We start from the raw sequence: 27,550 nt of genomic DNA on the forward strand, positions 1-27,550 counted from the left end.
TTCAATCATTAGATCTCTGCCCAATAAATTATAGTCTGCTTCAGGCACTAGCAGCAGGGACCCCACCCCCATTTTGGAATGCGTTTCAAAAAGTGCATCCTTTATTATAGGTACTCCAAAAGGTTCTCCTTTTGCTCCAGTAACCTGTACCATCCCCGGGGATATCTTAAATCCTTGGGGCAATTTTTGAACAGTTGATCTTTCCGCTCCTGAGTCCACTAGGAACTCAACTTCTTGTTGCCAGGGACCCACTTTTAATTTTATCAAGGGCTCTGTTCTTTCTCGAGTCCCCAGCAGATAGAGCCCCTGACACCCCTAATCTTCCTTGAACATCTTCTCATCCATCATCCTCTTTCTACAGTCTTTCTTAACATGTCCTTTTCCTCCACAATAGAAACAAACCATCGTTCCTCGTTCTTTTTCCCTTGGAGGCCTCCAGGGTCCTGATCCCGATTGTCGGGATTCAGGCCCCTTCCTAGGAGTGGGTACCCTCTGTCCTTCTCTGACCGCCGCTACCAGCATTCTAGCCTGCTTCTTGTGCGTCTCCTCTTCCCTACGAACATATACCTTCTGAGCTTCTCTCAGTAGTTCATCTAAACCGTGGTCCTGCCAATCTTCTATTTTTCCAGCTTCTTCCTGATATCCATCCATGATTTAGCTACAAATTGTGGTTTTAGTAAGGCTTGCCCTACCGGAGTGCTAGGATCTAGCCCTGAATAAAGTTGGAGATTTTTTTCTAAGTCTCTCTAACCATTCCGTAGGGGTTTCATCCTTCTTCTGGTGTTCACTGAAGTCTTTATTAATATTTTGTCCCCTAGGGACCGATTCCCTTATCCCCTGAACTATGATAGTCCTTAAGTCCTGCATATGGCCTCTATCCATTTCATTTTGATTATTCCAATTAGGTCTCTGGAGGGGCCACTTAACATCCGCCGTGGGACCTTGCTGATGTTTCTGGTCCCAAATTCTCATTCCGGCCCTCCGGATCATATCCCTTTCTTCTGCCGTGAACAAAATACCCAATATGGTCTGCAGTTCATCCCAGGTGTAAACGTTGGGCCCCAAAAACTGATCTACTCATTCTGCAACTCCCAGGGGATCCTCTAATAAGTTACCCATTTCCTTCTTGAAGTCTCTAACATCTCCTGAGTTTAAAGGGACAGAGACATATCCCATACCAGGTTGCGCTCCTCCCATTGCAACCTCTCGGAGGGGATATAGATTACCCCTGCTTTCCCTTGCCCTACTTTGGCTCCAGGTCACCTGGCTATTCTCCTCGGGGGAACTAGGAGTAGAATCTGAATCACTGGGGTAGTTTGGAGCTGTTGGAGGAGGAGAAGGCTGCGGTGGCGGTGGTGGTGGTATATAAGGGGGAGGCGAAATGGGGACTTCATCCTCACTCCGTGTCTTCTTCTTTGCCCCCCCTTTTTGTTCTTTTAAAGGATATAAATTTGTCCCAGTCTCGGACCCTATCCATAAACTTGCATACTCGCTTTCCTCCAAACTAAATGGTTCCTTTGAATTAACGTAAATATTTAAAGCCTGGCAGATCCAGTCCTCAAAGGACCCAAATATGGGCCAGTATAAATGATCACCTCTAATTTGCTTACCTCCCCAAACTTCCATACAGTAATGTACCATTTTTACTTTGTCCTTACCCTGCCTAGAAGGGTAGTCATCCCAATATTTAATCATCAATCCCAACGGACTATCCGGTGGTATCTGGGGTAGCTTAGCCTTAAGCTCCAACCCCCCCATGGAATCAGAAGGCTTGCTTTTCTTCTGTCCCATCTTCCGTAGTGCCTTCTCACACACACACAGTCTTTTTGCCCCCTGTTCGTGGCCCAGTCCCTCGCGGGAGATGGGAAACGCACTACTAAGGGGTCCGCACTCGCTTAGTCCTTAATTGGACGTCTCACACAGGCACACTCCGGGATACCCAACCCCAACCGAATGGGTAACCGGCCCATACTTACACACTCCTGCATCTTCGTTCGGAGCTTCATGCACAAAGATTACGGGGTTGCCGGCTTTCTTTTGCTTGCTGTCGAATTTAGGATTCATCGGTAGAGGGTATGGTGAGATAGCACCCAAGCAAGGGCCACTATACAGCGGGGCGCCTCCCCTGTGTGGGGCTTCGCACCAGATTGCCTCTATCCGAGTCACGGCACCAAAATTTTTATAAATGTGGCTCAAATAAATTGAAGACAGCCAGACCAATGAATCAAATTGATTTATTGAGCAAGCGACAGCAAGCAAAACAGCGCTGGGCGGCCGGGGAGTCTCTGCTCCGCCAACGGCGCACAACCCACTTCCCCAAAGTCATTGGTTTTATACTCTTCTTCATCCGATATACGTGTCACTTCCTGGCGTACTCTGTGTCTGTGTGACTTGTTGATAAGGGGTCTCATTCTGCCTCCCGGTGGGTGTGGGGAGGAAGGCTCTGGCCTGTTAGAATCATAGAATCGTTAGGGTTGGAAAGGACCTCAAGATCATCTAGTTCCAACCCCCCTGCCGTGGGCAGGGACACCTCACACTAAACCATGTCACCCAAGGCTTCGTCCAACACTGCCAGGGTTGGAGCATTCACAACCACCCTGGGCAACCTATTCCAGTGCCTCACCACCCTAACAGGAAAGAATTTCCTTCTTATATCCAACCTAAACTTCCCCTGTTTAAGTTTTAACCCGTTACCCCTTGTCCTGTCACTACAGTCTCTAATTAAGAGTCCCTCTCCAGCATCCCTATAGGCCCCCTTCAGATACTGGAAGGCTGCTATGAGGTCTCCAAGCAGCCTTCTCTTCTCCAGGATGAACAGCCCAAACTTCCTCAGCCTGTCTTCATACGGGAGGTGCTCCAGTCCCCTGATCATCCTCGTGGCCCTTCTCTGGACTTGTTCCAACAGTTCCATGTCCTTTTTATGCTGAGGACACCAGTACTGCACACAATACTCCAGGTGAGGTCTCACTAGAGCAGAGTAGAGGGGCAGGATCACCTCCTTCGACCTGCTGGTCACGCTCCTTTTGATGCAGCCCAAGATACAGTTGGCTTTCTGGGCTGCAAGCGCACACTGCTGGCTCATGTTCAGTTTCTCATCAACCAACACCCCCAAGTCCTTCTCCGCAGGGCTGCTCTGAATCTTTTCTCTGCCCAACCTGTAGCTGTGCCTGGGATTGCTCCGACCCAGGTGTAGGACCTTGCACTTGACATGGTTAAACCTCATGAGGTTGGCATCAACCCACCTCACAAGTGTCTCAAGGTCCCTCTGGATGGCATCCCTTCCCTCCAGCGTATCAACCGAACTAGTATTTATCACATATGTGTCAATCAGCTCCTGCAGCTCACTGCTGCCTTTGCTCCCCTGGATGGGGAGGAGGTTGGGGGTGCGGGGAGAGGAGCCCCACCTGGGAAGCCTGGTGGTGCCTGGAGGGAAGGGCACTTGTGCCAGTGGGGCTTAAGGACAGGTCGTGCTGAGGAGGTAAGAGAGTTCCCTTATGGGTGAATAAGTGCTACCTGAGGGGTTGATGGCCCTCCATACTAGTGCTCCCTTGAGGGAGGCGGTGGAAGATCTGGAGAAAGGGTAATGTATGTGGGTGCCCCTAAGGTGGGAAAATGCCCCCTGTCCCTGTTTCCAGGCAGGAGGCAGTGCCTGAGCATGAGGCCTGTGTGTATGTGTCTCCAGCAGCAAGCCGAGCAGAAGCGGGGGGGGGCGGCCCGGAGAAGCGGCCCTATGCATGAAGCACGGGTGAGACCGAAGGCAAGGGCCAGGGCTGAGAAGCTGTGTGGGGTTTGGCGGCCATTTCACTGCCGTCTCTATCACACCCGATGCCACGCACCCCAGACAAAGTCGCCGTTGCCAAGGTGACTGTCCAATGGCGCCCCCGCCCTCCCCTGCGCGCCGAGCCCCGCCCCCACCCCCGGCCAATCGGAGGGGTGGTGGTAGCGGAGTCAGGTTCCCTTTGTTCAGACATTTCAGGTGCTGTAATGGGCTTGGGTACGGAGTTGTGGAGGGATTTGGGTTGTTCTGACGTTACTTCTCTACCGTCGAGTTCTGGGATGGTGTTGGGTAGGTGTTTGAACTGCTAAAGGCGGGTTGGGATGTCTTATCTCCGACAGCTGCTACCTGTGGGCAGGGGTGGGCTCGGCTGCCCTTATGGCATTTCGCGAGCTGTACGGGCCCTGCCTTGGGTTGCCTGTTTCCCTCCCGCTGTTGTCGCGGGCTCTGCCACCTCGTGCCGGTGAGTGGGCAGGCGGGGTGGCTGCGGTATGAGGGGCGTCCGGGGCTTGAGGGGTCGCAGCCGGAGGACCGGGCACCCACTTCGCCACTCCCCCACCCCGCCTACTCCCCCACCCCGCCTACCCAGCTTCTTCGGCTCTCCCGGTGCTACGGTTGGTGCCGCTCCTGCAGCTAGGCATCAAACTCTGTCTTTGTAGAGAGCTGGAAAGTGGAAGTCATCTTGGATATATAAGAAAGTGGCCATATTTCCTGCCCTTTTTTGTAGGGGGTGTGTAGCGTCCTTGTTGTCCATATGTAGATTTTTAATGTTTTATTTCCAAAGAAATATTCTAGAGGCATGAAGTCCCGTGTTTGTCTTGTGCTTTTGTTTATTTGCTTGCTTGGGGAGGTTGTTAATTTATGTGCTCAATGGAAATAGCTGATGGAACTTGTAAAGCCTTTGTTTGGGCCCTTTGTACAGTCACCCCATGCTTTTTGGGTAGGTATAAATGGCTTGCTCAGTCTTTGTGAGCTCTTATCTCCGTGCTGTGTGTGTATCACTTGATTATAAGGTAGCTCTATCCCCGAGGTTGCTCCAATTTACAACATGAGCCTAAAATTAAGCACGTATATCTGTTCTCTTGAATATCTGCATACAAGCACTCCTATACACAAGCACTCCTATACTAAATAAATATACTAAATCAAGTATGTCATAATCCAATGAAAGCCTACATTCATAAAACCATCAATGTCATCACTTTCCTTTCACAAGGCATACTTAGCTCAATTTAGCAGCTGTGCTTGCATCTATGTCAGGGCTGCAATTCATACTGAAATTTTATTATGAAAATATTTCGTTGGTAGATATATACTTGTCTTGATCCTATATTGTTGGGTTTATGTATGTGATCTATCATATGCATGATAAATCAGTGTACGTAATCTCTTTATGTATGTACCTATGGATGCCATGGAATGTGGCATATTTTAATGGTAGAAATAAACTGGATGCTAAAAGTGAGGTTTGGAAGAAGGTTTTCCTTTCCAGACCAGACTCCAGAGTGTAATTTAAACAAACAAACAAAAAAATCACTGTTAATTTCATATGTACTTTTAAAATTTTGAGTTTATGCATATATAGATATGTGTATATATTACTGAGTGAAAGCTGAGATAAGGCCTAAAGTCAAACAAAATTCATGTAGAGAGGAAAAACGTATGGCTTTTAAGCCTTGAATATACAATATAAAGTTTCTGTTAAATTATGAAACAAAGAAATACAAAATGAAGTATAATCTTTTGTAAATAAGTAAAATCAGTTCTGCTGTGTGGTTAAGTAATGTTGAGCTTGGTAGCTTTGTAACAATAGCAATGGGTAAGAGCTTTGTGGTAGATGATAGTGAAGAAGTATCTTAGGTAAATGTTTTACAATAACCAGCTAGAACTGAACTAGTGTTTGCTGGCATGACAACGGGACTTTCCAAACCTGAAGTTCAGCCAAAAGACGAAGTGAGGAAGAAGATGAGGAAGAAACGACCACCAGGGGTCCCAAAGACCACTACCACATTATTGTGTGCATGAGAGAGGAATTTTCTAGAATTATGTCATGTATAAGTAGCTTTATGAATATGCATGTAATGTAATGAATGTGTATATTTGACTATATAATCATGGCTTGTTTGGTGCTTGAGCGAGACACGCTCAGAGGAGCTATCCCTCATGTCTCCCAGCACTGCAATAAAGAATACCTGATTGTCAACTTAAACTTTGTTGTCAAGTTCTTAGAGATTTCTACGACTCAATCATTCCCCTATTAAATAATTTTATATAGAATTTTCTACAAGCCATTGTGAAATACCTTAAACATTCAAAATATGCTGCTTAATGGCAGGTTCTTCATAAGGGCACTGTTTTATCAATGATGAATATAAAAGTGGAAAGGCAAGACATGTTTTTTTGCATAGAATAGAAAATAGATAGTAGGTGAGTAGGTACAAAGATGCAAGAAAATTGTTACTCTATTAGAACCTGAAAAGGAAATGCATGTGAAGGTAGTGTAGACCAGGGGCTTCCAAACCTAGTGGGTATATGATCATCATTGGTATTCAGTGTTACGTGTCTTTCTAACCACACAAAACCAGGGACTCAACTATGGCTCTTCTTCCAGCTTTCATACTGTATGTTCCTGTGTTCCAAGCTGGGATTTCAGTCCAGTGCTCGCACTCACTTTCCCCATCCATTCATGGACATGTAGAAGTTGATTCTAATTTTGCACTTCAGCCACATCCTTTGCCCTGCACACATCCAAATCGTGAATCTTCACTTCCAGCAAGTACAGAGTGGAACTGTGCATGCCATCACCAATGTCCTGGTTTCAGCTGGGATAGAGTTTTCTTCCTAGTAGCTGGTACACTGCTGTGTTTTGGCTTCAGTCTGACAATGATGTTGACAGCACATCAATGTTTTAGTTGTTGCTAAGTAGCTTACTCTGATCAAGGACTTTTAAGTCACACAACTTGTGCTGACCTGACTACAGTCCCCATTCCTTGCCCCCCTGCACAGCTGGGGGGGAGGAGGTAAAGAAATTGGGAGTGATGTTGAACCCAGGAAGAAGGGAGGGGTAGGGGGGGATGGTGTTTTTAGGTTTGGTTTTATTTTCTTATTACTCTACACTGACTTTTGACTGGTAATAAATCAGTTTCCCCAAGTCGAGTCTGTTTTGTCTGTGATGGTGTCCTGTCCACCTTGGTGAGTGTGGGGGGAGGTGATTCAGAGAAATCTCCAGGAACTCGCCAAAAAGGTTAAGTTGACAAGCAGGTATTCTTTGTTGTGGCACTGGGAGACATGGGGGATCGCTCCTCCTAGTGTGTCTCATCCAAGCATCAACCAGGCTGTGATTATATTGTCCTTAAACATGCATATTAATTAGATTACATACATTACATCATACCTTTAGAGAATGCCTCCTGCATGCACACTAAAATATGGTAGTGGGCTTTGGGACCCCTGGTGGTTATTTCTTCATCACTTTCTTTTAGGATCGTTGTCATATCAGTAGCCACCAGGCAGTTCTGGCAAAGCTTATCTTAGTAATTTCCTTTTCTCTATAGTTGCTTACAAAGCCTAATGTCTTTGAAGTTACTTATTTACAACCCTATTCTTCATTCAACCCCATTCTTCAATCCCCCCTTTTTTTGTCCTATTGCAAATTCTTTTGCAACTGAGTTATTTCATTCTTATTTAAAGTTTCCTGAAGTATTTCCCTGTTTCTACTTGATGCTTATTTTGTTTCTCTTCCATTCGTCAGTTCATCATGGATTGTTTGCAACACCAAAAGGAGCATTGGACTGTTTTATACATGTAATCAAAACCATTCCTATTATTACCAATACAGTAAAAAAAAAACAACTATTTCAACCAGGAGAGACTGGGTACCTGTGATGTTAATTTTTCCCAGATTCCCTCAGATCCCCATGAGGTTCTGTCCTTTGCCACCTCATGAAATATTTTAACTTGTTTCCACATCTAATCTATTTCAATTTGTCCTAAATGGAATAGGGAGGCCAATTAAAGGAGTGCACAGTCTCTCTCCTGTTTTAGGTAGATCCAACAATCACTCTTGTTTAAGACACTAGTAACATTTTGTATCAATCTCAGATATAGATTTTGATTCCATGCTTCTACACTTATTATTATACAAGTCCAAATTATGATCGATGTAGTCTCTCATATGTGTGGGTCCTAAAGACTTGACACGCCATACTTTTTCTTGGTTCTGGTGTTTTTCTGGTTCTGGTGCCTTCTTGATTCATGAGTAATGTATCCAAGCAGGATGTTCCTTTATCTTCACTCCTGTAAAGGTAGTCAGTAATACCTGGTATGGTCCGCTCCACTTCTCTTCTAGGGGATCACCTGCAAAATTCTTAATAAAACCCCAATCTCTTGGCTTAAAAGAATGATTAGGATAATCTAAAACTCTGGCTCTGGTCCCTAACACTGCCATTTATTTCTTTTAACTGTTTTCCCCAGTTTACCAAGAACTGTTGAAGATATCCTTCTCCTACTTCTTGAAGTCTCTCTGCTTTAAATTGAGATTGATATGGCCTTCTATAAAGAATCTCAAATGGGCTAATTCCTTCGTTTGACCAAGGTTTTGTTCTGATTCTCAGTAAGGACAGTGGTAATGCTTGAATCCAATATAACTTAGTCTCTTGACAAATCTTCCCAAGCTGTTGTTTAATTAACTGATTAATTTTATTTTTTACTTGCCAACTGGCCTGTGGCCTATATGGAACATGTAATTGCCAATCTGTTTCCAATTTCTTGATGATTTCTTGTAATAATTTTGCACTGAAATGTGTACCGTGGTCAGAGGACATAGTTGCTGGTACCCCAAAATGAGTTATTATTTCACTTACTAGCACCTTAATCACTTGTTTTGCATTATTTGTCCGGCAAGGAAATGCTTCTGGCCGCCCTGAAAAAGTATCATCTGTCAATACCAAAAAATATCAATAACCTCCTTTTCTAGGTGATTCAGAAAAATATACTTGCCACTGTTGTCCCGTATAATTCCCTTCTCCAATTGTCCCTACCTGATTCCTGTTTTCAGTCTTAGGGTTATTTTTCAGACATAGTTGACGTTGTTTTGTCACTAATTGCGCTATGTGTCATGGTTTAAACCCTAGCCAGACAGCTTGTTCACTCACTCCCAGTGAGTGGTGCTGGGCTGAAAGCAATCGAGGCCCCCCCCCACCCCCCTTCCTCCGGGGCTCTCCCCTTCCTTGCTCCCGGAGGAAGGGGGAGGAGGATCGAAAGAGTGCAACTCCTACGGGTTGAGACAAGAACAGTCCAGCAACCAATGTACAACACAAATCACCACCGCTACCACAAACGACAACAATGATAAGAGAAAATAACAAGGGAAGAGAATACGATACCACCCACCTGGAGAAACGAGTCTGACACAGAAGCCTGTGTCCTTCCGGGTAACTCCCAGTTACCCTCACCCCGGGCATGATGTGCTGTGGTATGGAATACCTCTTTGGCTAGCCTGGGTCAGGCGCCCTGTCTCTGCTTCCTCCCAGCTTCCCCTCCTCCCTGGCAGAGCATGAGCCTCACAAAGCCCTTGTTCAGGGTAAACATCACTTAGCAACAACCGAAAACATCGGTTTCACCAGCACTGTTCCCAGGCTGGAAGTCAAAACACAACGCTGCACCAGCTACCAAGAAGGAGAAAAATTGACTGCTACTGCTAAACCCAGGACACTATGGTATAGAAATTTCTTCCTATGATCTGTTGGTTTAAATGTTTTTATACAAGGCATTACTTCCCCAATGAGTTTTGTTATGTTCTTCTTGTATCTACTTCCATAATTGATTATAGGGGATCACTACTCACCCATCAGGTATTTTTATCCAACCCTTTTCATTTTTCTATCCTTCCAAGTCTTCAATTAGTTTCATATCTTCTTTAGAGTACCTAGGTTTATTTTGCTCAATTACCAGTTTACCATCAGGATTTAAGGACATAACCTCAACTCTTTCTTTTTCTGCCACACGTTTAGCCTCATGATCAGCCAAATTGTTTCCAGTCTCTTAATCAGAGTTACCTTTTTGATGTCCTTTACAATGTATGATAGCCACTTCATTAGGTAATTGTACAGCTTCTAACAATGGCAGAATTTCCGTTGCATGTTTAATTTGTCTTTCCTGGGTATTTTAAAGTCCTTGTTCTTTCCAAATTGCTCTATGTGCATGAACTACACCAAAGGCATATTTGGAATGAGTCCGTATGTTTATCTGCTTGTCCTTTGCCAACTCCAAGGCTCTAGTCAGGGCTATTATTTCTGCCTTTTGTGCTGAGGTGTTAGAGGGTAATGGTTTAGCTTCTATTACCTTTGAAGTTGTAGTTATGGCATATCCTGGTCTTCGTTTACTGTCTTTAACAAAGCTGCTGTGATCAGTGAACCAGGAATCTGCACCCTCCAGAAGCTCCTCCTTCAGGTCTGGTCGGCTCGAGTATACTGTCTCTATAGCACCTCTCCAGCACCTATAATAGATGCTCCAGTACCTATAATAAATGCTTGGAGCAATGTAAATATATTCCAGCTGCTCCAGCCAATGAGCCGGCTTCATTTGGAGCTCAGCTCAGATGCCTCTATACAAATGCCCGTAGCATGGGGAACAAACAAGAGGAATTAGAGATGTGTGCACGTCTACGGGGGTATGATATAATAGGCATCGCAGAAACATGGTGGGATGGCTCCTATGACTGGAGTGTTGGAATGGAAGGTTGCAGGATTTTTAGAAAAGACAGGCCTGGCAGGCAGGGAGGGGGAGTTGCCCTTTATGTTAGGGATAGGCTGGAGAGTATGGAACTCTGTCTGGGGACAAGTGATCAGTTAACAGAGAGTTTGTGGGTCAGGGTTAAAGGGAAAAAAGCTATGGGAAACATTACTGTGGGGATCTGTTACAGATCGCTTGATCAAGAAGAACCTGTGGATGAAGCACTGCTTAACTTTTGAAATCAGAAGAAATGGTCGTGGACAAAATACACTCTGTATGTGTGCCAACATAGTGATCCACATCACAATCAGCAAAGGAACAACTTTGAGAGCCAATAAATCAGCACTGTGACAAGTGACTATTAATCCAGACAGATCTATCGTTATCTCAACCCTTCGTGTCCCACGTTGGGCCCCAGAAAGAACTCTTGTGGTTTAAACTCAGCCAGACAGCTCGTTCACTCATTCCCTCCCTTTTCCTCCCTCTTTCTTTCCTTCCTCCCCCCCCCTCCCCCTTCCCCTCTCCCAGAGGGATGAGGAGGAGAATCGAAAGAATTCAACTCCCACAGGTTGAGACAAGAACAGTCCAGCATCCAACGTACAACACAAATCACCACCGCTACCACCAACGACAACAAAGATAAGAGAAAATAGCAAGGGAACAGAATACGATGCCACCCGCAAGTCCAACCCAGAAGCCCCTGTCCTTCCGGGTAACTCCCAATTGCCCCCCCCGGCATGACGTGCTGTGGTATGGAATACCTCTTCAGCTAGCTTGGGTCATGTGTCCTGTCTCTGCTTCCTCCCAGCTTCCCCCTCCTCCCTGGCAGAGCATGAGACTCACAGAGTCCTTGGTCAGAGTAAACATTACTTAGCAACAACTAAAAACATAGGTGTTTATCAGCACTGTTCCCAGGCTGAAAGTCAAAACACAATGCTGCACCAGCTACCAAGAAGGAGAAAAATTGACTGCTACTGCTAAAACCAGGACACTTTACTAAGGGGAAATCCTGCCTGACCAATTGGTGGCCTTCTGTGATGGGGCTACAGAAATGATGGACAGGGGTAGAGCAGTTGATGTCATCTACCCAGACTTGTGTAAAGCATTCGACACTGTCCCACACGACATCCTTGTCTCTAAATTGGGGAACATCAATTTGATGGATGGACCACTTGGTGGATAAAGAACTGGCTGGATGGCCCCACACAAAGAGTTGTGGTCAATGGCTCAATGTCCAGCTGGAGGCCAGTAACAAGTGGTGTCCCTCAGGGATCGGTGTTGGGACCGGTCTTGTTTAACATCTTTGTCACTGACATGGACAGTGGGATTGAGTGCACCCTTAGCAAGATTGCCAATGACACTGAGCTGCGTGGTTCGGTTGATACCCTGGAGGGAAGGAATGCCATCCAGAGGGACCTCAACACGCTTGTGAGATGGGTTGATGCCAACCTCATGAAGTTTAACCATGCCAAGTGCAAGGTCCTACACCTGGGTTGGAGCAATCCCAGGCACAGCTACAGGTTGGGCAAAGAAGAGATTCAGAGCAGCCCTGCAGAGGACTTGGGGGTGCTGGTCAATGAGAAAATGAACATGAGTGGGCAGTGTGTGCTTCCAGACCAGAAAGCCAACCATATCCTGGGCTGCATCAAAAGGACTGTGACCAGCAGGTTGAAGGATGTGATCCTGCCCCTTTGCTCTTGTGAGACCTCACCTGGAGTATTGTGTGTGTTGTGTTCAAACTTAAGCAGGGGATGTTTAGATTGGATATAAGGAGGAAGTTCTTTACTGTTAGGGTGGTGAGGCACTCAAATGGGTTGCCCAGGGAAGTTGTGTCTTTAGTCTGCCAAAAATCACACAGTTGTCAAATCCAAACCATTTTAATTTTAACAAGTCTTTTGTAAGTGGTGAGGAGAAGCAAGACACGCCAACCCAATATGGGTGATCAGCAAACTTCTACTTTATTTGTGACGCAGTTTACTTATATAGGCTTGGTATTTAGCCACGCCTCCTAGGCACAACAGTATTGGTTAGATCCACACAGCTTCCTCCACATTCTCCTCCCACATCTGGTTTCTGGTTACCTGTGAGGCCTACCCCTTGCCTTGCTCACACAAGCCCTCTAAGGCTCCATGGCCTTGCTCTTAGAGCCATTCTGCAACAGTCATTGAACACACAGAAGAAAAAAAATTGATAACCTTTTTATAAGTTTTGATTTGTTCATCTCCGTACTTGTGAACTTCTTTTATTAGCTCTTGTAATCTCTGCACAAGGTCCAGGTGACAGCTCGCTAGTTTTTCTGTTGTGGTTTTGAAAACATCCCAAGCTGGTGCAAATGTCCTAGATTGAGGAAAAGTAAAATAAAAATTTAATGCTCATATGGGTTTTTTTCTTTAGGTTGGCTACATTTTTTTTAAAATAGTGCTAAAGTGTAACTGATATATTTACAGAATTTCAACTCTGTTCCTAAAACTGAAGAAAACAAAAATCCCCAAACCTGCTATAAATGATGTTCTTATTAAATATTTCAAATGTACTTGGAATCCTACATAACTTTTCAGTTCTTTGTGTTTTACCTGCATTAACTCTAACGAGTAAAAAGCAACAAAATTAACTTATTCTTCTCCATCATCAACACGCAATAATAGCAAATGATGTTCCTAAAGGTGATGCAAGAGCAGCTCAAAAAAAACCCCAAGAAATCACATGCACAAGTATTTTTACATGCATACTTGAAAAGTGAAAAGAAACCAAAAGCCACTTGGCTAGTTAAGTTTCCAGTTGTCTTACGTCATTACAGCCTCAAGATTAACCTCAAGTTAAGGTTAAGCCTCAAGTAAAGGAAGGTGGGTGACAGGTCATTCCTCAGATTCAGATTTCTATACTTAATGGACTTCTCCAGCTATTCTAAAGATAGACTCCTACCTCAGTTTCCAGGTCAATGCTGCTGAAAAAACCAATAACATGCATAGCCTTTAAAGCACTGATGTTCAAACTAACATGCAGATACAGAACCTTTGAAAAGCAGCAACAGCTGGTGTCAAATTATCCACTGATGAAAGCTTTCCACATTTCTATCTATAATTACTACAAAGAAAAATAATCTTTAGCCTCATCTAAGAAGTCTGTGCTGTTGCATAATCTTTCTAATGAAAACAACAGCCATTAATCATTCATTTGTTAAAATAACATCCCACATACAAAATTTTAATTCACCTAGAGTAATAAATTGTCCTGGATTCAGCTGTAACATTTATTGTTACCCTTCTTAGCAGCCGGTGCAGTGCTGTGTTTTAAACTTTAGTCTGAGAACAATGCTGATAACACACCAATGATTTTAGTTGTTGCTAAGTAATGCTTACTCCGATCAAGGACTTTTCAGTCTCATATTCTGTCAGGGAGGAGGGGCACGGGAAGCTGTGAGGAAGCAGAGACAGGACACCTGACCCAAAGTAGCCAAAGGGATATTCCATACCATAGCACGTCATGCCTAGTATATAAACTGGGGGAGTTACCTGGAAGGCCCAGTTCACTGCTCAAGCCCCTGTGTATTGGTCAGCGGGTGGTGAGCAATTGTATTGTGCATCACTTGTGTTTAGTGTTTTCTTTTTCTCCTTTTAGCTTTACATTCTCTCCCCTTGTTATTTCCCTTATCATTATTATTACTGGTGGTGGTAGCAGTAGTTTTGTATTATATCTTAGTTATTGGACTGTTCTTATCTCAACCCGTGGGAGTTACATTCTTTTGATTCTCCTCCCCATCTCTCTCGGAGTGGGGGGAGGGAGAAGGGGGGGGGGAGTGAGCGAGCAGATGCATGGTTCTGAGTTACCAGCTGGGCTTAAACCACGACAGTTCTTTGTGGCGCCCAACGTGGGGCACAAACCTTTGAGATGATAATGACAGGTCTGACCAGAGTGTGTCAAAACGTATTTGTGATAAGCATTCCTTGTTTCAGATCAATAGTCACTCATCACAATGTTGAATTATTTGCTGTCAGACTTGTTGCACTTGGTCTCAGAGTTTCAGCATGTCATACATTACTTGTAGCTAGTATTTGCTCTTTTAGTGTTTATTGGCTTTGGGGCCTGGGCTAAGGTTCTTCTTTTGCTGTGCTTTATGGTAATAACTTATACAATAGAATCATTGATCATTAAACTAGTCTGGTATGTGTTCTTAGTGTGGCCATCACCCGTATACTTGGGGAGGCATATAATGGGAATTTTTAGCAATTACACATCTTTTTTTCCCTCCTTGGGGATTTAACCTATGAAGAACTATACTGCTTTGTTTTTGTCATAGCTGCATAGTAACTGAAGAACTAACCATCATTTATAAAGGTGGCAAAGTTATGCTACCTTCAACATCATCAATAAAATATTCAGAATCAAACTTGATTCTTAACTGTATTCAGTTAATTATTTCTCTTATACACACCCAAGTTGTGTGTAATTGCTCACTGATCTGGCTAGTTTTGTTATTGACCTTGAATATGCATCCTCTATCATAGCCCTGTCAAAAAAAACAATCAAAAGCATAATTGAAATTTTAACAACATTTGAAAACAAATAATATGCATTCTAAAGGTGCAAACTGTAGGACTTTTTACTTTAGTTGAAAATTACACCATTTTAATGATCCCTCAAAAACTATATGCAGAAACGCAGATTTTTTTAAAATATATTTCTAAAAACACTATGACAGAATGTTGCAGAGAACAGAAACAAGCAAAATCTAAAGGCTCAAGACTCGAAAAGGCAATTCCTTCCTTCCTATACTCTCTGTAAGCGGCGAGGAGAAGCAGACAGGCCAACCCAATATCGGTGATAAGCTACTTCTACTTTATTTGTGACGCAGTTCACACATATATAGGAGTGGTATTCAGCCACTCCTTCTTGGCACAACAGTATTGGTTAGCCCCCCACAGCTTCCTCCACATTCTCCTCCCATGTCCGGTCTCCGGCTACCTGTGGGGGCCACCCCCTGCCTTGCTTGCACAGTCCTCCAGAACTCTATGGTCCTGCTCTTAGAGTCATTCTGCAACAATTCCCCCCTTTTTCTTTGTGCAAGCAAGGCATTATTCTGTTATTCTGTTCACCTGTTTTATCACACAACTATAAACAAGTCTAATAGCTACGATGATTAACCTAATCAATGATACATAAGTGCAATACTTTTAAACAGTGTTTGACTCAACCTGTAATGCCCTGTGAAAACAACCATCTAGTTATTCTTAGGATATTGCTCATTTACTATTGCTGGGTAAGCTGAGCCAGGGTTCTCAGCTGTGCGTGCATCGAATTAGCATAATCAGAGACTCATACAACACATTCCATCAAACTCTTCACATCCATGTCCCTGTTCCAACAACAAAAGGTTCTGCAGTGTTGCATGTCTTACAGAGTCAACATTAAAACAAATCAGGAATTGCCTTCGATGTAGAATTGTCTGCTTAGCAACTCAGCAACCCAGTCTGCTTAGTTGAGCCAAGGCCCCAGCTGAAGCACTTACAGTGATTTGGCATATTATGATTGGATACATGTTTTGAAGACCCTTAGTGACTAGCATATAATTGGTTAAACACAGGTGTGAGAACTCAACCTTGAAAGCTTGCCAACAGTCCACAGTCCTCATTAACTTGGTGAATTCCAGCCTCTTATCTTGCTTGCTTAAGCTTCTTTGGGCCTCCCATGGCCTTGCTGTATCTTTCAGGACTATTCAAAGTTTATGTACCAATTATGCATTCTCCCGTGAGAACACTGTCTCCACATCTTCCCCCTTTATGTTTTTTATGTATGGTTTGGGTGACCCTACTTGAGCAGGGGATCTGGGCTAGATTATATTTCCAACATATGCCAACTAGAGGCTGCCTGGGCCTGCCCCTTTTTTCTGCTGTATGGCTCTCTGATAACAGGCTGTATAGCTCTCTGATCCTTCACATCAAGGTCTGGCATGGCATGTGTCCCCACCGCTCCACACCTGCTGGGTTGCAGCCAACAGGGGAGCTAAAGGTTCTTCTTGGTGGCAAACACAGAAGCCGACCCAGTCTTGCCCTTGACTGTGGTAGCAGGCCTTTGGTCAGCCTCAGTACTTGCACCTTGTTGTCAATGCACAGTTTCACCTGCTTCATCCAGTAACAAGTCACTACTACAGCAAGGCACACACACATTTACATTAGCAGAGTAACTATTACAGGGTGCAGCAGCATGTTGAAGATGCTGATGGCAGTGAAGGACTAGCCAAAGACATTTCTTACCAGTGGAATTCTCCCCCCCTCTTAAATTTGTTCCATCACCTGCTTTATAACACTACCATTGTATTAAATTTTTTCTAGCTTTTGCCTTAGCATTTTCTAGCAGCTGCTGCAAATTACCATACTCTAACATCTCTTTTACAAGTGACAAATCTATACAATACAAGGTGCAGTTTCTTATTAGCAACTAGCTAGTAAATACAGGTGGTTTTATACACAAAATCACAACCTCTAATAATAGCTATTTTACAAGCACACATATTGAGGAGGTTTCTTTTCAGTTGCCCCCAAGTGATGTTTTGCAGTTATTTGTTCTTTCTCTTCCTCTATCTCATTCTGCTTGGGGTATTCACGGTCAGCTCCTGTGGAGACTAACAGTAAACCAGCTCCGAGAAGCATCATTGCAGTGCGAGGTGGCAGGCTCAACCTTAGCGGGCGTACCCGCAGAGGCTCTGCCTCCCCCACATCGTATGGGGCTTGGGCTTTTATACTGACCAAAATGCACACTCATTCCGACACAGGTGGCCAGCCTGTGCTGGAAGAAGTGGCCAGCAGTATCTACAGAGGTCTCCAAGGGTTGATAGAAACCTGGACATACTTATATTTACCAACTTCTAGTACATGAGTATCACAGAGAAACTGTATGGGCTCCCCCTGTCAATTGCAAGAAAAAATCATAACATATACAGCTTGACTATAAGAGGATTTTAACGCATACGTGGTCACTGTTTGTCAGGCCTCCTTAACTATTTTGAGATCAAGAGCTTCCCACTCTTTAGCCCCCTGCTGTGTAGTAAACACAGGATATGCAAAGATGCCCATTGCAGAAAATTCCCCAGTAATGTTCGCATCCTTGGTTACCCATTGTTACAACTGAGCGTCTCCAGGGCCAGTGAGTCTGAGCAGACCGACCCGGGAGACAAAGAGTCAGGGTCTGGAAGCAGAGGATATAAATCTGGATCTGATTCAGGTGATTCCGGGGCTGATCCTGGGCCGAACTCAGGGTCTCCGTTGCTCGCAGCTGTGCCTTTCTTATCAGATGTATCTCGTTCAGTATGTAGCCATCTGCAGACCTGGCTCCTCCGTGACTGAGTTAAAAATTTTTTCACTCTAGGGCATAGTGGGTTGGAAAGGCTCGCAGTTCCTTTAAATCTCTCACTAGGGCATGATCCGTATTTTCTACTGCGTGCTTCAAAATGGCGCCGCAATTGATCCGGCACCGAGGCACTGCCCTCTTTCTTTCAGATTCCTCAACATTTATCATACGTATACCTTCTAATATACTTCTCTGTCCTTTTCAAAGTCCCTACTTTCGGAACTGTGGTGGTGGCGGAGCAGGGGGTTACACCTCCTCTGCGGCACCTTCTGATGGAGGGGGAGAAAAGGAAGGGGGGGGTGGGGGGGTGGGGGGGGGTGGGAAACCCTGTGCTCCAGCGAGTTGGGGGGAACGAGTTGTAATCTTCCCCCGGTTTCAACCGACAGGGGACGTCTGTTCCTAGTTTCTCCGTTGCTACCGCGGCAGTTTTATTTTCCGCCTTGTAACTTTTTATACAGTTTATTACTTCTCTCCGTGGTTTACCGAGTTCTTAGCTGTTTTATCATCATTAAGCATTGAGTCAAATAGTTTTTCACCAAACCTTCGGCACTCACTCTCCTCAAAAACTGTATTAGGATCTACAAAAAATCCCTTAGCCTTCCCTACAGCCACTAGACCTGCTAGCTGCTTTAGAGTCTCAGGCTCAATTCCCCGCTTTTATAAAAAGCACTGTAAAAAGTTCAGGGCTTAGTTCCCCGCTTTTATAAAAAGCACTGTAATAAGTCCAGAGCTACCTCTCGGTCCATTTTCATGGCCAGCCTTTTCCGCATCGTCTTCTTCTGGGTCGTCCTGTAACCTCGGTCTCCGGATCGGCCTCCCGACGCAGCAGTGTCTGGTTCGCCCCAGCGGCGGACTCCTTTCGGTTAGCCCAAGCACCCGGGTCCATCACGCCACCACAGCAGCATTGCCCGCGCTTCCCGGCCGCTCCCGCCGGCACCGCTCACTTGCCGTTCCGGGTCCCCGTTACCCGGGTCCCTGTATCCGGGTCCCCGTCGACCGGGGCCCTGTATCCGGGTCCCCGCTGACCGGGGCCCTGTATCCGGGTCCCTGCTGACCGGGGCCCTGTATCCGGGTCCCCGATAGTCGGGGCCCTGTATCCCGGGTCCCCGCTAATCGGGGCCCTGTATTCAGGGTCACCGCTAGTCGGGGCCCTGTATCCGGGTCCCTGTTGACCGGGGCCCTGTATTCAGGGTCACCGCTAGTCGGGGCCCTGTATCCGGGTCCCTGTCGACCGGGGTCCTGTATCCCGGGTCCCCGCTAGTCGGAGCCCTGTAATCTGGGTCCCCAGTGACCGGGGCCCTGTATCTGGGTCCCCGCTAGTCGGGGCCCTGTATCCCGGGTCCCCGCTAGTCGGGGCTCTGTAATCCGGGTCCCCGCTAGTTGGTGCCCTGTAATCTGGGTCCCCAGCGACCAGGTGTCCTGGGTTCAGCAGTAGCAGTCATGTTTTTTCCTTTGTGGTAGCTGGTGCAGTGCTGTGTTTTGACTTCCAGCTTGAGAACAGTGTTGGTGAAGCCGATGTTTTCAGTTGTTGCTAAGTGATGTTTACCCTGACCAAGGACTTGTGAGGCTCATGCTCTGCCAGGGAGGAGGGGAAGCTGTGAGGAAGCAGGGACGGGGCGCCTGACCCGGGCTAGCCGGGGAGGTATTCCATACCACAGCACGTCATGCCCGGGGTGAGGGGTAACTGGGAGTTACCCGGAAGGACACGGGCTTCCGGGTGGAACTCGTTTTCTTGGCCGGTGGTATCGTATTCTCTTCCCTTGTTATTTTCCCTTATCATTGTTGTAGTCGATAGTAGCGGTGGTAATTTGTTGCTGGACTGTTCTTTTCTCAACCCGTAGGAGTTGCACTCTCTCGATCCTCCTCCCCGTTCCTCCGGGAGCGGGGAAGGGGAGAGCCCCGGTGCGGGGGGGGGGGGACACGGACCTCGATTGTTGTCAGCTCGGCACCACTCACTGGGAGTGAGTGAACAAGTTGCCTGACTGGGTTTAAACCACGACACTGGGCCAAGAGATTTATTTTTTTTTTGTATCAGGACAACTGCAGGAGCTGTATCTACCTTGACATGAGAGCATGATGATTTTTCTGTCTCAGCTGACTTTGTGTATAAGTATCTTTGTAGGGCTTCTTGGCCAGAGAACTTTTCCTTTGGGAAAGGAAACTTTGGACATTTCTGGTCATAAGAGTTGATACTTGATCTTCTCAAAGTTACTCTCAAAGTTACCAATAAAGCTGAAGTGAGCTCCCTTGGTACCTGCATCATTTCTGATGGTGGTGACTGCCCAAACCTCAAAACTCTTGTGCTCGCTTCGGCAGCACATATACTAAAAGCATTACTTATCCACCCCTTATTCCATACCATTCAAGTCGTGCTCAGATCCCACATTTTCAATACACCATTGCTCTCCCACATATATACATCCATATACATACAGACCAAGAGGAAAAAAATCATTTTCTTAGTGCATGGGCCAATCCCTATAATGCTTTTATAGCCCATCAACTAGATGTCTCCAGGTCACCAGCGACTGGCCCTGACTTCCCTCCAGCCATCATCCCAACAGAGAATGAACTTTGAACATCATGGACCGAATGCATTCGGCAGCACTTTACTTTTTTTTTTTTTTTTAATGACAACCTGGAATACTGAGATGGATCAATAAAGCAGAGCTGAAGAAAACACAATGGAACAGGATATCAGGATTAATATCTGTCAGGAAGAAGATCACTGGAAAGGATGGAACTTATTGCAGCTGGTCTGCATCACTGATAGATATTTTCCAATCCCAAGGCAATTTGTCTTAAGGAAGCATATTGAAGCCTTGTCAAATAAATTAAAATGTAGTGCTAAGATTCTAGTGAATCTCAGTGTGTTAGCTGGAACTGAAATTTTTCATATATTTTACCAAAAATGCTGTAAGATGGCTGCACATGTCTTTGGCATGTCCTGATCAATTCACAAGAGAAACTACATTTCTTGATCTCTCAGAAACTGCAGCAGAAACTTCAGGTAAAACACTTTTAATATGTGGAGAAAGGTCCATATATCTTATTTCTTGATTGTAAAGGCACAACTAATTTAAAATTTCATTTGAAGGAGCTGATAAAGTGGAAAAAATAAACTAGAATGCACAATCTTTTTACTGGCAATTATGTGTAGAACTGTCCTGGGTTCAGCAGTAGCAGTCATGTTTTTTCCTTTGTGTTAACTGGTGCAGTGCTGTGTTTTGACTTCTAGTTTGAGAACAGTGTTGGTGAAGCCGATGTTTTCGGTTGTTGCTAAGTGATGTTTACCCTGACCAAGGACTCTGTGAGGCTCATGCTCTGCCAGGGAGGAGGGGAAGCTGTGAGGAAGCAGAGATGGGGCGCCTGACCCGGGCTAGCCGGGGAGGTATTCCATACCACAGCACGTCATGCCCGGGGTGGGGGGTAACTGGGAGTTACCTGGAAGGACAGGGCTTCCGGGTGGAACTCGCTTTCTTGGCCAGTGGTATCGTATTCTCTTCCCTTGTTATTTTCCCTTATCATTGTTTTAGCTGATAGTAGCGTTGGTGATTTGTTGCTGGACTGTTCTTGTCTCAACCCGTAGGAGTTGCACTCTCTCGATCCTCCTCCCCGTTCCTCCGGGAGCGGGGAAGGGGAGAGCCCCGGTGCGGGGGGGGGGGGAGACGGACACGGACTTCGATTTTTGTCAGCTCGGCACCACTCACTGGAAGTGAGTGAACGAGTTACCTGACTGGGTTTAAACCACGACAGTTCTTTTTGGCGCCCAACGTGGGGCACGAGGGGTTGAGATAAGAACAGATCTGACTGAATTGATAGTCACTCGTCACAATGCTGATTTATTGGCTCTCAAGGTTTTTCCTCTTGATCTCACAGTTTCAGTATATCATATCTTCGTAGAGCCGGTATTCGCTGTGTTAGTGTTTATTAAGTGTGGGGCTTGGGCTAAGGTTTTTATCCCATTGTACTTTATGGTAATGACTTGTAATACAATAGAATCATTGATCATGAAACTGATCTGGCTTATGTTCCCAGTGTGGTCACCACCTTTATACTTTGGGAGGTATATGATGGAGGTGCTTAGCAATTACACATCTTTTTTCTCCTTCTCAGGTGCTCAACCTGTGAAGGAGACATCCTTTTACCCTCCTAGTCGTCCCCCCAGACCATTTACATTTGAGAGTTTTGAATTTTTTGAATGGCCTTTTAATGCTCTTGAGACTTGTTTGCTGATGGTGATGGGAATCACCATGCTAACACGCATACAGAGTGTGTTTTGCCCACTACTGATTTCAATAGTTAAGCAGATTCTGGTTTGGGTCTTGTCTGGGGTCAAACGACGATGTAGGAGGACCGAGAGATTTTCCCTGAGGCTGGACAGCCATGAGTGGCAGGGTGTGTGGGATAGTATGGGCAAGTATCTAGGTCAGTGGGCCCCTCCAGTATTTTGGAATTTCACTACCGAACAACTGCAAAATCCAGAAGAATTAGTAAAACACTTAAATGAGGTGTGTGGTCATTCTGGCCATACCAGAGATGGACAAATCACGGCAACGTGCTGGGGCTTGGCCTATGCTTACAGGGCCTTGTTCAACACTATCCAGCACCTTCAAAAGGAAAAGAATATCGGCGGATTTGAGGGCAAAGCGACAGTCGCTACTCAAACTTTGGCTGCAATGAACTGCGCAGCTACCCCAGTGGCAAGTACAGCAGCTGCTCAAACTTCAACTGCAACAGACAGCGCGGTTACCCCAGCTCCAAGCACAGCAGCTACACCACCCCCAGCAACAAGTACAGTCGCTACTCAAACCACAGTGATAATCACTGCAGCCAAAACAGAGGACCAATTCGTACCAATATCAGTTGCCCCTGTACGTAAGAGAACAAGCAAAAAGGAGGCAAAAAGGGTGAAGCGAGATGAAGAACCAATGAATTCACCACCCGGTCCAGAATCTGATCAGGAGTCATCATCACATGACGAAGAAGAAGAAGAGGTAACTTCTCGACCTCGGACTTCAACCGAGCTGCGGAATATGCGAAAAGATTTTACCCGTCAACCAGGGGAGCACATCATCACCTGGTTACTCCGATGCTGGGACAATGGGGCCGATGGTCACGAACTAGAAGGTACAGAAGCCAAGCAGCTGGGATCACTTGCTAGAGAAGGGGGAATTGACAAAGCAATTGCAAGAGAGAAAAAGTCCCTCAGCCTTTGGAGGAGGCTCTTGGCAGCTGTGAAAGAAAGGTTTCCGTACAAGGACGATGTTACGAGTCGTTCGGCCAAGTGGACTACTATAGACAAAGGCATCCAGTCTCTGAGGGAATCGGCCATCGTAGAGATGATCTATCACATCAAGCCGAATAACGGGGATACACCTATAGATCCAGATGAAGTTGAATGTACACGACCCATGTGGCGAAAACTTACACGGAATGCACCGTCATCATATGCCCATTCATTGGCAACAGTGACCTGGAATGACATAGTACCACTAACAGTGGATGAAATGGTTCATAAACTCCGAGAGTTCGAAGACAATCTCACTCCTTCCATCATCTCAGCTGTGAAAAAACTGTCCCAGGACCTCGACAAATTGAGGGACGATGTATCTGATTTATCCAGCTCCTCACGTGTACCAACACACGTCTCAGCTATTAACAAAAGACGTCCTATTGTTCAAGAGAGGAGATACAGAAGGTATACGCCACGGGGTACCCTATGGTTTTACCTGCTGGATCACGGAGAAGACATGACAAAGTGGGATGGAAAACCTACTTCAGCTTTGGAGGAACGGGTGAGTGAACTGAAGAGGGGAGCAAGGGCCAAGACTGATCGTCCCATGAGAGCTACGGCTTCAGTCTCTGGTGAGCAGTTTCCCAGATGGAGTGGAAGAGCTGATTTTACACCAGCTCCTGTGATAATGAAGAATAATCCCTTTCAACACGACTTAAGTGTCCAATGCTGTGACGACCATTAGAGGGGCCCTGCCTCCAGCCAGGTGGAGGTAGGGGACAATCGGATTTACTGGACTGTGTGGATCAGATGGCCTGGCACATCAGTCCCACTGAAGTATAAGGCTCTAGTAGATACCGGTGCACAGTGTACCCTGATGCCATCAAGCTGTCAAGGGGTGGAACCCATCTATATTTCTGGAGTAACAGGAGGATCCCAAGAGTTGACTGTGCTGGAGGCTGAAATCAGCCTGACTGGGAGGGAGTGGCAAAAGCACCCTATTGTGACTGGTCCAGAGGCTCCATGCATCCTCGGCATAGACTACCTCAAGAGAGGGTACTTCAAAGACCCAAAAGGGTACCGGTGGGCTTTTGGTATTGCTGCTTTGGAGACTGAGGAAATTGAGCAGCTGTCCACCTTGCCTGGTCTCTCAGAAGATCCCTCTGCTGTGGGGTTGCTGAAAGTTGAAGAACAACAAGTGCCAATTGCGACCACAACAGTGCACCGGCGGCAATATCGCACCAACCGAGACTCCCTGATTCCCATCCATCAGCTGATCCGTAGACTGGAGAGTCAGGGGGTGATCAGCAGGACCCGCTCACCCTTCAATAGCCCCATATGGCCAGTGCGAAAGTCTAATGGAGAATGGAGACTAACAGTAGACTATCGTGGCCTGAATGAAGTCACACCACCATTGAGTGCTGCCGTACCGGACATGCTAGAACTTCAGTATGAACTAGAGTCAAAGGCAGCCAAGTGGTATGCCACGATTGATATTGCCAATGCATTTTTCTCCATTCCTTTGGCAGCAGAGTGCAGGCCACAGTTTGCTTTTACTTGGAGGGGTGTCCAGTTCACTTGGAACCGACTGCCCCAGGGGTGGAAACACAGCCCTACCATTTGCCATGGACTGATCCAGACTGCACTGGAACAGGGGCAAGTTACAGAACACCTGCAATACATTGATGACATTATTGTGTGGAGCGATACAGCGGAAGAAATCTTTGAGAAAGGGAGGAAAATAATCCAAATCCTGCTGAAAGCCGGTTTTGCCATAAAACGGAGTAAGGTCAAGGGACCTGCACAGGAGATTCAATTTTTGGGAATAAAATGGCAAGATGGACGTAGACAGATCCCCACAGATGTGATCAACAAGATAACAGCAATGTCTCCACCAACTAATAAGAAAGAAACACAAGCTTTCTTGGGTGCAGTGGGGTTCTGGAGAATGCACATCCCAAATTACAGTTCGATTGTAAGCCCTCTCTATCATGTGACCCGGAAGAAGAATGATTTTAAATGGGGCCCTGAGCAGCAACAAGCCTTTGAGCAAATTAAACGCGAGATAGTTCATGCAGTAGCCCTTGGACCAGTCCGGACCGGGCCAGATGTAAAAAATGTGCTGTACACTGCAGCTGGGGAGAACGGTCCTACCTGGAGCCTCTGGCAGAAAGCTCCAGGGGAGACTCGAGGTCGACCCCTCGGCTTTTGGAGTCGGGGATACAAAGGATCTGAGGCCAGCTATACCCCAACTGAGAAAGAGATACTGGCAGCGTATGAAGGGGTTCGAGCTGCTTCGGAAGTGATTGGCACTGAAGCACAGCTCCTCCTGGCACCCCGGCTGCCCGTGCTGGGCTGGATGTTCAAAGGCAGGGTCTCCTCTACACATCATGCAACTGATGCTACATGGAGTAAATGGGCTGCACTAATTACACAACGAACTCGAATAGGAAATCCCAGTCGTCCAGGCATTCTAGAAGTCATCATGGACTGGCCAGAGGGCAAAGATTTCGGAATGTCACCAGAGGAGGAGGTGGTGCGTGCTGAAGAGGCCCCACCATATAATAAACTGTCAGAAAGTGAAAAGCAGTATGCCTTGTTTACTGATGGCTCTTGCCGTATTGTGGGAAAGCATCGGAGATGGAAGGCAGCTGTATGGAGTCCTGGACGACAAGTTGCAGAAACTGCTGAAGGAGAGGGTGAATCGAGTCAATTTGCCGAGGTGAAAGCCATCCAGCTGGCCCTGGACATTGCTGAACGAGAAAAGTGGCCAGTACTTTATCTCTATACTGACTCATGGATGGTGGCAAATGCCCTGTGGGGGTGGTTGAAGCAATGGAAGCAGAGCAACTGGCAACGCAGAGGTAAACCCATCTGGGCTGCTGCACTGTGGAAAGATATTGCTGCCAGGGTGCAGAACCTGGTGGTGAAGGCACGTCATGTAGATGCCCATGTACCCAAGAGTCGGGCCACTGAGGAACACCAGAACAACCAACAAGTGGATAAAGCGGCTAAGATTGAAGTGGCTCAGATGGACTTAGATTGGCAACATAAAGGTGAATTATTTTTGGCCCGGTGGGCCCATGACACTTCAGGCCATCAGGGCAGAGATGCAACATATAGATGGGCCCGTGACCGAGGGGTGGACTTAACAATGGACACTATTGCCCAGGTTATTCATGAGTGTGAAACATGTGCTGCTATAAAACAAGCCAAGCGGTTAAAGCCTCTTTGGTATGGAGGACGATGGTTGAAGTATAAATATGGGGAGGCCTGGCAGATTGACTATATCACACTGAGACCAACCCGCCAAGGCAAGCGCCATGTGCTTACCATGGTGGAAGCAACCACCGGGTGGCTGGAAACATATGCTGTGCCCCATGCCACTGCCCGGAACACCATCCTGGGCCTTGAGAAACAGATTTTGTGGCGACACGGCACCCCAGAGAGAATTGAGTCAGACAATGGGACTCATTTCCGGAATAACCTTATAGATATTTGGGCCAAAGAGCATGGCATTGAGTGGGTATATCACATCCCCTACCATGCACCAGCCTCTGGGAAAATCGAACGGTACAATGGGCTGTTAAAAACTACACTGAGAGCGATGGGTGGGGGAACTTTCAAGCATTGGGTTACACATTTACCAAAGGCCACCTGGTTGGTCAACACCAGAGGATCTGCCAACAGGGCTGGCCCAGCCCAGTCAGAACTTTTACATATTGTAGAGGGGGACAAAGTTCCCGTGGTGCATATGAAGAATTTGCTGGGGAAGACAGTCTGGGTTATTCCTGCTTCAGGTAAAGGCAAACCCACTCGTGGGATTGCTTTTGCTCAGGGACCTGGATATACTTGGTGGGTAATGCGGGAAGATGGGGAAGTCCGATGTATACCTCAAGGGGATTTGATTTTAGGGGAAAACAGCCAGTGAACTCAATTGTATGCCGTTGCCTGCTGTGTAATGCTTTTATAGCCCATCAACTAGATGTCTCCAGGTCACCAGCGACTGGCCCTGACTTCCCTCCAGCCATCATCCCAACAGAGAATGAACTTGGAACATCATGGACCGAATGGACTCGGCAGCATTATAGGGATTGGTCCATGCACTAAGAAAATGATTTTTTCGTCTTGGTCTGTTTGTATATGGATGTATATATGTGGGAGAGCGATGGTGTATTGAAAATGTGGGATCTGAGCACGACGTGAATGGTATGGAATAAGGGGTGGATAAAAAATCCCACGTTGGGCGCAGGATCATGCCATGCCTGCTGGACCCTTGTGTGGGCAATCAGCTGATGGTGGAAAGGCTGCTTGCTTGCTTGCTAAAAAGAACTGTCGTGGTTTAAACCCAGTCAGGTAACTCGTTCGCTCACTTCCAGTGAGTGGTGCCGAGCTGACAACAATCGAAGTCCGTGTCCGTCTCCCCCCCCGCACCGGTGCTCTCCCCTTCCCCGCTCCCGGAG

At 46.2% G+C, this 27,550-nt stretch overlaps 1 long non-coding RNA gene across 1 annotated transcript; it reads right to left on the reverse strand.

Annotated features, from left to right (window-relative positions):
* Positions 1–7,982: 7,982 nt before the first annotated feature.
* Positions 7,983–10,247, reverse strand: LOC133276343 (uncharacterized). The gene is made up of 2 exons (XR_009745832.1): positions 9,832–10,247; positions 7,983–8,131 (listed from the first exon to the last, which is right to left on the reverse strand). It is a non-coding gene; the product is annotated as an uncharacterized LOC133276343 (long non-coding RNA).
* Positions 10,248–27,550: the final 17,303 nt, after the last annotated feature.

This window comes from Pezoporus flaviventris, unplaced genomic scaffold (genome assembly GCF_033815535.1).
Source record: "Pezoporus flaviventris isolate CSIRO_AGI_PZ_B2104156 unplaced genomic scaffold, CSIRO_AGI_Pfla_v1 ptg000044l, whole genome shotgun sequence".
In the NCBI taxonomy this organism is placed as follows: Eukaryota; Metazoa; Chordata; class Aves; order Psittaciformes; family Psittacidae; genus Pezoporus; species Pezoporus flaviventris.